The sequence below is a fragment of the Dasypus novemcinctus genome, chromosome 10 (genome assembly GCF_030445035.2).
Source record: "Dasypus novemcinctus isolate mDasNov1 chromosome 10, mDasNov1.1.hap2, whole genome shotgun sequence".
In the NCBI taxonomy this organism is placed as follows: Eukaryota; Metazoa; Chordata; class Mammalia; order Cingulata; family Dasypodidae; genus Dasypus; species Dasypus novemcinctus.
In genome coordinates, this window is record NC_080682.1 from 14381608 (window position 1) to 14392150 (window position 10543).

The 10543-nt window shown below is 48.1% G+C and overlaps 1 pseudogene; it reads right to left on the reverse strand.

The window, feature by feature from the left end:
- Positions 1 to 325: 325 nt before the first annotated feature.
- Positions 326 to 938, reverse strand: LOC101445481 (ADP-ribosylation factor-like protein 15 pseudogene; annotated as a pseudogene).
- Positions 939 to 10543: the final 9605 nt, after the last annotated feature.

The following is a 10543-nucleotide window of genomic DNA, read 5'->3' on the forward strand; positions in this document are numbered from 1 at the left end:
CCTTCATAAGGGATTTGATTTCTGTGAGCCATGAATTCCATTCATTTTAGAAGAGAATATGTGAGAGATGCTTAGAAGAGCAGAAGGAAGGGGCATACGGTGAAGAGAATTAGTGGTAAACAGGGAATAAATTCTCCTCAGTAGTATGTACTTGATGTAAATGCCCATGATATTACAGAATATTCACTTGAATGGAGAGGTGAGAATCTGAAATAGCTAGAGAAAAAGACATACCGAAGCCTTTATGTTACCAAATATAATTAAAATGAGAAACCAGCATGAGGGGGTTCAGGGCCTTTTGGGAATCCGTCAACTTTGCCAGATTTCACATTCTTACAGCTTCGTGGTATTTGTCTTCTAAGAAGCTTATCATCTGAGACAAGCTGACTTTCAGTGCATCCACTTTATCCAGACACAGGGCTGCAGAACCCAGCGTTTCCCACATGCAAGTGTTTCAAGCTCAAAATATTTTGTGACCTCTTGTACTGAGCGAGCAGCTGGCTTGTCCTGATGATTGGCCAATATTTAAAAGGGTAAAGTGCATAACTGTAGGTGCTGAAGAGCTGAGTGCAGTTCATTTCTAGCAGTTTCTAAATCCTCTTCTGAAGAGGCATTGTCTAAGACACACATTACCCCTTGAGATGCTCGGTAGGAGTGGCACCAGTACTTCTGGATGTTATCAGCTTCTCCAAGTTCTTTTACATTCAAGGTGGCATTCTGGAGTGGCACTGCCTTTATACCAAAATCTGCAGCACATATAACATTCTCAGAGCTTCGCTGCAGAGCTCTGACAAAAGACTGGCCTTGCTAGATCCTGTGAGGTCGATGCAAACCAGGGCATTTTCTGGCCATGTAGGCAGTGGTCTCTTGCATCAAAGTGCTGGAAAACACGGATAGTCCACACACAGGAACGCCTCAGTTATGCGGAGGTCAGACATCTAGCAGCCTAAAGCATCCAGAACGGCTCCGGACCCGGAAAAAAAAGCAATGTCTCTGGCCGCGAGCAAGCCACCAAAAGCCATGAGCTCATCTTACCTTATGTGATGACAGCTGCAAAGACCCTATTTCCAAACAGGGTCATAGTCACAGGCTCTGGGAGGACATGAGTTTTTGGGAGTCTCTATTAAACCCAGCAGGGGTGACCACGGGAGGCTGTCATCTTTGGCAAAACCCCAGGAGGCACGTTCCCAGGCAGACTTGCTTGGTGGTAGAATTTGGAGACTTTCATGGATAAGACATTCTATAGGTCAGAGACATGGGGTGTGGGGACAGATCCAAGGCCAGGATGGCCCCTGGGAACTTCACATTGGGCACAGGCTCGCAGCTCTGGTATGGCCCTGAAGGAGGCAGGACATTAGACCAGGTGGTCCTTCAGGCTTCTTCCTAGCCTGAGGGACCATGAAGCCCCATCGTCCTTTTGTGACCCTGTGTTTGCACATACTGCTTCAGAGGCTGCAGTGCCCTTCCTCCTCCTTTAGGACTGGAACTTTCCTCCTTAGCTTTCAGGATTCAGTTTGAACATCGCCCCCTCTTGAAGCCTTTCCCTGGCTCCCTGAAGACCCTTCCTCTGGCCTTTCACCAGCAAATGGGTTACTTCCAGGGTCCTGGCCTTTTCCATGACTGTTATACTTTTCTCTTTATCTGTCTCCGTGACTCAGTAGTGAGTTCCTAGCCTATATCCCAGGGGTTCCCTGCAGAACCCAGCTCATATTAGGTGCTCAGTAAATAGGCACTAAAGGAAGAGATGATGACCATCTCACCTGAGTCAAGGGCACTGATGTGCCTTGAGACAGGTGCTGCTGTCCACCTTCTTTATCCGTTCCTGTGTCTTCCTCTCTCTGCTTCTGACTCGTGCCTCCCCCATCCTGGGCCTCTGCCTGGGATCTCTGTGTGGGAAGAACTGATGCTGCCGAAATTGCCCAAACCATGGCACCACAGACAAAATAGTTTCATGGTTAAAACCCCAGGAGAAAGAAGCTCAGGGGAATCCCTGGCATGTTCTAGAAGAATGATGGCTTTATCCTCCCTGTGTCCCCCATTATATGAGAGTCTCCCCAAGACAGTCTTTGAGGGCATGGGAATGGCCTTCTGGGCATTTGAGAGAGGGGGATGGCTCAGGCATCTGCATGGGCCTGTCACTTTGGAAACTGAGCTGGAGAGGACATTGCAGGTGCACGTGGCAGAGAGCTGGTGGCTGGGTCCTTGGCCTGCCTGATGTGGGCAGCCAGCGTGGCACCCTACCAGTCTGAAGGCTCACCTTCAGCAGAGACCTCCACTGTCAACGGTTCTTTGAAGATGGGATGAAAAGCATCTATTTTTATTCTTCTTCACCATCCCTTTGAATGACGAGAGTGGCAGATGTCGGTGGGAGGGGTCACCAACACTTCCATCTATCCAGAACACCCCCTGGCACTTCTCTTGGCAGCTACTCCTTACCAGCTCCAGCCACATGCTTTTGGAGGAAACTGACATCATCTTTTAATCTTAGGTACAACCACCTGACCAATTACAGCCAACCATGGTGCCCCATGCACCTGCCACCAGGGCTGGTCTGGGGCTGGAAATCTGAGCGCAGGTGGACCGATCACAGTCATCCCTGGCCCTAGATGTTCTCTGAGCTACTTTCCTTTCTATTTAGAAGACTCAAGGATAGAAATCCCTGGGTTAGGCAAAGGCAAAGTACTTCACCATGTGTACAGGGTCGAGAAAAGAAAGCTTTCAGGTTGAGAGAATCAAAGCTGAGATAAGGGGAGGATGAGAGAAAGAGTGAGCTGATGGCTTTGATTTCTTAGTTCCAGTCACTGAGTTCTGCCCTGGTTTCTACAATAACCCCAGTATCCTTCCAATGAATGCTCTTTCCATTTCAGCTGATCAGAGTGGGGTCTCTCTCACTTTGTGCTCTCGCCTCCAGATTCTAGATTCCTGACAATTTGATGCATTTCTCCTCCCAAAGAGAAGCAAACATTAGTGTTGCACCACTGCAAAAAAAAGAAAAAGAAAAAAAAAAAAAGAACTTTAATCTCCACTGAGAATCAGGTTTAGCAGAGCACCAAACTGTTCAAGAAGGATCCCGAGGGTGACTCCAAATTGGAGTGTGTGTGTGTGCATGCACACACACACATATGTGCACATTTGGAGAGGCCTAGGATTTACACCGCAGGGGCCAGGCTGATCCATTGTTTTCCCCAAGATCATAAATGGAGAAATACAGCCTCAGGAAGACATCTCCCAGTATCATCATTTCCTCTCCGGACAAGATGTTGACCCCACTGAAGTTGCTGAAATAGCTTCTCCCTTGTCTCTGATGAAAACAGAGGCAATCACCAGTCAGCCTCAGCCCTCACCTGCCTCCTCACTCCCCCATTCAATACCCAGACCCAGCAGCTTCTCAGAAACATGCTCCCCAGGTTTATTTCCTTCCTTTCCTATGTGCCAAGGGAGGCTTATTTCCGTCCTTTCCTATGTGCCAAGTGCCTCTCTGCAGCAGCTGCTCAAGTGGGTTGTCTTCTCCCCTCCCTGCCCCCAGGACCGAGAAACTGCTTGTAGCTCTCCCACCTGTCCAGGGGCTGTTTCTTTCCTCCTTGTTCAGGCTGCTCTCTGGGCAGCGAATGCTCTCCTTCTCCCCTGCACTCCACTCGTCCTTTCAGCCTGTGCTCCAGCAGCCTCCTCCCAGCAGCCGTCCTGGGCCCAGGCTCCCCTCCTCGGTGAGTCCAGGCTGCTCAGCTGACTTTCCTGGTGCTCCCCTGGGCCCTGGAGCCCCCTGTGCCTGCAGGCCTCATGCTATCCTGCCCTTCTGACTCGTCTGCCCCTGGCCTCTGCATCGCACAGCTTCCTGCACAGAGCCCAGTACAGACCCGCACGGGTCCAAGTCGGCCTCCTCTGTGCCTTCATGAGGTGGGGGCAGCAGCCCCTTTCATTTAAGATTGAAATAGTTTAAATGCCCTCCCTCCTTCCTAGCTTTCTTTTAACCCATCGGCTCTCATGGGTAACTGGCCTTTATAGAGCATCAAGCACATGCCAGGTACTCTGTGGTCGCTGGGCATCTACCCAAGGAGGGGCTGCTACTCCACTTCACAGAGGAGGAAACTAAGGCTTAGCATGGTAAAGTTACCTAAGGCCCAGAGGAGAGCAACCATATAGTTTATCCTTCAGTCCAGAACAATTTTGAGATGGGAACAGCTACTTTTAATAATTTCAGTTGGAAAACACATGGGAGACTACCTCCAGCCAACGGTACCTTCCATTATTCCTTGGGCACATTTCAGTAATGCTGTAGCTACTTTCCATGTTCACTTATCTGAGCTTCCTAGTTGAACAGGAACTGACCTTAGGGTTCCTCTTCCAACTTACATCTTCACTGGCCCTGGCATGGGTGATGGCTCAGTATTTATCTAAGGATGATGGATGTCCCAGCACAGCTGGGTGGGCTCTTGGCAGAGTCTGCAATGGCATGACTTGGCCACCAGGGGCCTCCAGCTCACAGCTGAGATCCAACATTCTGCAAGTCCTAGACTGGAGGACCAGCCCCTTGTTCTGCCCCTCACCTGCCAGACGTAGGCACTGGCTGGCACTGGTAGTGGGAGCCATTGATGGTGAAGACGACATCGGGCAGGGTGCTGATGGTTCCACAGTCGAAGGCGTTACTGTCAGAGAAGGAGAGGGAGGGGTGGGAACTTGCTTGCCAGAGGATCCTCCTGTGTGGAGACCCCCAAGTGACCCTCTGGAAAGACCCTTTGCCTCACTATGGTTAAGCTCTGCTCCAGTGGCCTCCTGGATGTTGAGGGCAGAGTTATGTGGGCCTCACAAGCAATCACACCCCCTTCATGGAAATGCTAGAGGCAGGGGACAGAGCAGGCACCAGGGTCACTCCCCTGCCCCTCGGCCGCTCCTCCCCGCTGTTGCCTTCTGAACAGCCCTTCTGCTCATGCCCCTCTCCCTTTGTTTCCTTTTGCTCTAGACACAATGACCTTGATGGCCTTTATGTTCTCCAAGCTGCCTCATGCCTCGGAGCCTTGGCACAATGCTGGTCTCCCAGCCTACAACCTCAGCACACTCTTTGTCTGTCAAATTTCTGCTTACCCTCCAGGTCTCAGCCTAATCATCACTTTTCCAGGGAACTTTCCTCCCAGACTAGATCAGGTTTCTCTCTTTGTGTCTGTCATTATACCTGTACTTGTTTATAGCCACATATCCACATGGTGGTTAATTATTTGTGTGACTCCTTGTTTCATGTACATCTACCCCTACAGATGAGGGGGGATTACTAAGAGCAGGTTGTGGCGGCGGAGTTGGCCCAGTGGTTAGGGCATCCTTCTACCACATGGGAGGTCCACAGTTCAAACCCCAGGCCTCCTTGACCCATGTGGAGCTGGCCCTCACGCTAGTGCTGATGCACTCAAGGAGTACCATGCCACGCAGGGGTGTCCCCCGCATAGGGGAGCACCATGCGGCAAGGAGTGCGCCCATAAGGAGAGCTGCCCAGCGCGAAAGAAAGTGCAGCCTGCCCAGAATGGCACCGCACACAACAGAGAGCTGACACAACAAGATGACGCAACAAAAAAAAACGCAGATCCCCGTGCCGCTGACAACAACAGAAGCGGACAAAGAAGATGCAGCAAATAGACACAGAGAACAGACAACCGGGGTGGGGGAGGAGGGCAAGGGGAGAGAAATAAATAAATAAATAAATAAATCTTAAAAAAAAAAAAAAGAGCAGGTCGTATCCTCTTTGTCCCCCTCCTGTACCTAGCACACAGCAGGTGCTCAAGGTGTGCTTGAATGAATGAATGAATAATGAATGAGGGACAGCTGGAGACCAGCATCCAGTGTGACCACCTATGGGGCAACAAGACTGCTTTGGAAGTGATGGTCTCCCTGGAACCCCCTAGTTCTATGGGGCAAGGGGAAATTGAGGTTCTCTGGGAGAGGCTAGGAGGGAAGGTGAGCCCCCCTCCCAGGTAATGCGTGAGCTCCCCCAAGGGGAAGGAGACAGGTTAAGGAAGCGTAAAAGGACATCTTGTGCTTTGCCTGATGGCATCATGCGGATCTGTTCAACTAGTGTCCCCAAGTTCTCGGGCCACTCCCAGATTCCCAGGTTCCTGATGTCCCAGATGGAAGGACAGTCTTCCATTTTCGGGGGGGGGGGGGCGGGAGGGGAACAAGTCTTTTGTATGATTTGCTTTCAGATTTCATGCATAAAGCAGACTTCACTCCACTGCTGGGCCTCTTCTCCCTGGTGACCACCTCTTCCCAATCTGCCCAGGACTGTTTCAAAAGGAAGGTCCTGTGAACTGGGGACTGCCTCCCGCAGTCCCAGGTGATCCAGCAGAGTCGGGCCCCCTCTCACAACCCCGTTTGGCTAGTAGAGCTCTCTCAGAATCCCTCCTCCCCTGGACTTGTCCATAAACTTCAGCGAGGACTCCCTGAGCCTCGGTTTCTCCTGAGCCTCCCACGGAGCTCAGCAGATGTTTGCTGTAAAGGCCAGGTTGACACCATTTTAGCTGTACATCTGCATTAGCTCTATTGCAAATTCTCCACTCTGCCACTGAGGCACAGAACAGCCACAGACAGTGTGTAAGTAAACTGTCGTTACTGCGTTCCCATGAGCCTTTTTTTTTCACCAGCTCAGTTGATGGGACAGATTTGGCCTGCAGACCATAGTTATGAGTCCAGATCCCTGGACTCAACGATCTCCAAGGAAACTTCTAGATAGTTCATCAACAATTTTTCTTGAAACCAGAAACTTCTTACTGCTGAGTTGGAGAAAGGGCTTGTCTAGCCCAGCCACACCTGCCCAGGAAGAAGGCGAAGAGGGTCTCAGAAAGGAGGGCTTGTGCCCACAGGTCATGGGAGACCCCCCCCATGTGATCCCACTGGGGCCAGGCTGGGGAAACTCGTCCCCAGGACAACATCAAAATTGTCATATTCCAAGACCCTGCTGAGCTCCCCGAGGCTCAGGCCAAACACTGGAGCAAAGTCCACCAGGCCTGATTTGTGGGCAGGAGGGTCTTCCTGAGGAAGGCCGGGGAGGTGGGCAGGGGCCAGGCACTCCCAGCAGGCAGGGCTGCAGCAGGAGACTGAGGCACCCCCAAATCGGTGGAGCCGGTGTCAAGGAGGACGTTGAACTACTGAGGCAGTGTGCCGATGCTGACGGTGCCCACGTGGGCCAGCTGCCAGGTGGAAGGGCAGTTAGAACAGGTCCACCCACCCTGCTCCCCAGGGTGCCTGCCATCACTGGTATGGCCCTATGTCTCTGAGCTCACTCCCTAGCTACTTCACCTCTGTTCAAGCCAGTGTCTTCGATTGAAAATCCCTACAGTCTTGCCTGCAGTTCTCCACATCGTTTCTCCTTTTTCATGCACAACTCAAGTCCCTCCTCCTCCAAGCAGCCCTCCTAGGTCACCCCGGGCTTATGTGCTCTTTCCTTCCTTCAAAGTCAAAGTGTGTAGTATCAATACTGTGTCCCTCTCATTTGAGATCTATTGTCTCTTTGCCTGTCTCTCTGGCCTGAGTATAAATCTCATTCAAGAGACAAGGCCTCTTGCTCTCAGTCACCACAAGCAGAATGTGAGTTTATTACCACCTTGACAAGTTACAGGCTCAGTAGTGTTTTATCGGTGTGAGTCTTGGGCCTGTAGAAGTTGAGCTCCCTCGATCTAGGATGTCCAACTTGCTTTGCAGTTGCTTTGTTGTTATTTGCTCAGACCTGGTTCACCCATCAATGAGGTTCTCTTAGCTCAGAAAGAACAGAATCCCTCAAACCTAGCACTGTGGTTCGCAGGTACATATTGTTGGCCCAGAAATGGATGTTCATCTGTCACCTGGTCACTTCTGGTCCCATCACCTGAGACCCACCATCAAGGTGAGAGCACCTTCTCATGGGATGGGGTCCCTGTTCCCAAGGTCCCTAACTTCCTGGGTCCCACCGCCTGATACACCCAGGGCTTGGCGGGAGCCCTAGGGGGCTCGCTTATGTCCCAGGAGTTCCTCAGGGGTTCCAAAGGCACTTCTGGGTCATCCTGTTAGGACACTTCTCCAAGAAGTCTTGAGAAGAGGACCTACAAAACTCTCAAAATTCAGAGATTTCTATTATAAGCTCTTTCTTTGGGTATGGCTGGGGAAAAAAAACCCACATGGTCTAAAAAAGAGTGGGAGACAGTATCACTATCTTGGAGATAAAAAGCAGTGCTAATAATTTGATTAAAAATAAGGGTGGGGCAGCTTGCTTGAAGTGGTCAGTTTCACATCTTGACTTGGCCTGTTTATGGTGCCCAGTCGTTTGGTGAAGAACTGACCTGCTTCTTACAGAAGGGTATTTGGTGGATGGGATATGCATCTACAATCAGTTGATTGCATCTGTAACCAACAAAGGAGATTGCCCTCAGCAGTGGGGGTAGCCTCCTCATCCAATCAATTTCATATAAAAAGAGGATTTCAGAGGTCAGAGGAAGAATTTCTGACTCAAACTTCAACATTGACTCTTGCTGGAATTCCCAGCCATCCAGTTTCTCTAGGGGCTTTTGCCTTACGTCCTTCCATGTTACCTTAAAGGAGGTTTTAAACCTGGCCTGACCTTCGGAATGCCAGCCCCTATGATCACATGAATCAATCTCTTACACTAAGTCTCTTAAATGTATGTATGTCGTGTTGGTTCCTTTTCTCTGGGAAACACTGACTAATATAATGCTTTGCATTCATGATCACACTCAGTCTTCCCACAGGTCCTGTGAAACATGTGTTGCTATCTTCCTTTAGAGAGGAGCTCGCTGGGAGAGAGAGGTCAAATTGCAGAGTGTTGATGCTGGGGGCTGCCCACAGCCTTTCTAGTGAATTAGGGCGCTCATGTTGCCCATTGCCTTCTGAAGTCTAAGCTATGGCTGGGTACAACTGCACAGTTTTAACCTTGGAAGAGGTTTTTTGTTCTTATTTTTATTAGCAAAATTGTGAGCTTATAAAAAATTGTGCACAGGGTGAAGAATTCCCCACATCACCCCATCGCCAACACCTGGCATTGTTGTGGAACTTTTGTTACAAATTATGGAAAAACATCATCAAAATATCACTGCAAACTATGCTCCATAGTTTACATTTGGTGCATTTTTCCATAAACCACACTATTATTAACACCAAGTATTAGTATTGTATATTTGTTATCGTTCATGAGAGAATACTCTCATATTTGTCCTGTTAACCACAGTCCATCTTCCACCACATGGTTCACTGTGTTATACAGTCCCATACCTTGTGTGCTCCATCCAAAGTGTATACTTGGTGGCTCTAAGTTTCATCAGAGTTATGCTGTCATTGCCTCAATCGATTTTAGAATGTTTCCTTATTCCATTAGAAAAAATCCCAAGCCCCTATTATTGACCCTTAGCATGGATATAGTACCCACTTTGACAATGATGCAAGAACATTACCATATTGTTGTTAACTATAGTCCATAAGCCACATTAATTGTATTTTCCTATATATCACCATATTCTTAACACCTTGTAATAGCAACATACATTTGTTCCAATTCTAGAAGAACATTCTTGTATTTGTACTATTAACCACAATCCTCACCCACCACTGAGTTCACTACATTACAGTCTCTAGATCATTTCCTAGATTTCTTTAAATTGGCATTTATATCCCTAGATTTCTCCTTTCAGTCACAATCTCAATTATAAATCAGCATTGTTAGTTATACTCACTATAATGTGTTGCTTTATCCATTTCCGCATCTTTATAATTAACCTAATTAAAAAGTCTACATACATTAAGCATCAGCAGCCCTTCTGAGGATTCATATCCTATCTCCTAATAATCTATACTTTAGAGTTTAACTCTTTATATTTAGTTCATATTAGTGAGACCACACAGTTTTCATCCTTTTTGTGTCTGGCTTGTTTCACTCAACACAATGTCCTCAAGTTTCATCCAGTTGTCATGTGTCCCAATTTCATTTCTTCTTACAGTGGCATAGTATTCCATCATATGTACATACCACATTTTGTTTATACTTTCATCAGTTGATGGACACTGGGGTTGTTTCCATCTTTTGGCAATTACGAATGATGCCACTATGAACATCCGTGTTCACACGTCAGTCGACATCCTTATTTTCAGATATTCTGAATATATTCCTAGTAGAGGGATTGCTGGATCATACAGCAGTTCTATATTAACTTCCCGAGGAACTGCCAAACTGTCTTCCACAGAGGCTGCACCATTCTATAATCCCAACGGTGAGGGAATGTTCCTATTTCTTCACATCCTCTCCAGCACTTGTAGTTTTCTGTTGTTGTTCATTTTTTTAAAACAATGACCGTTCTATAAGGTGTGAAATGATATCTCATTGTAGTTTTGATTTGCATTTCACTAATAGCTAGTGATATTGAACATTTCTTCATGTGTTTTCGGGCCATTTGTATTTCCTCTTTGGAAAAATGCCTACTTAACTCTTTTGCCCATTTTTAAATTGGATTGCTTACCTTTTTATAGTTGAATTGTATGATCTCTTTATATAATATGGAAATCAAACCCTTATCAGATATGT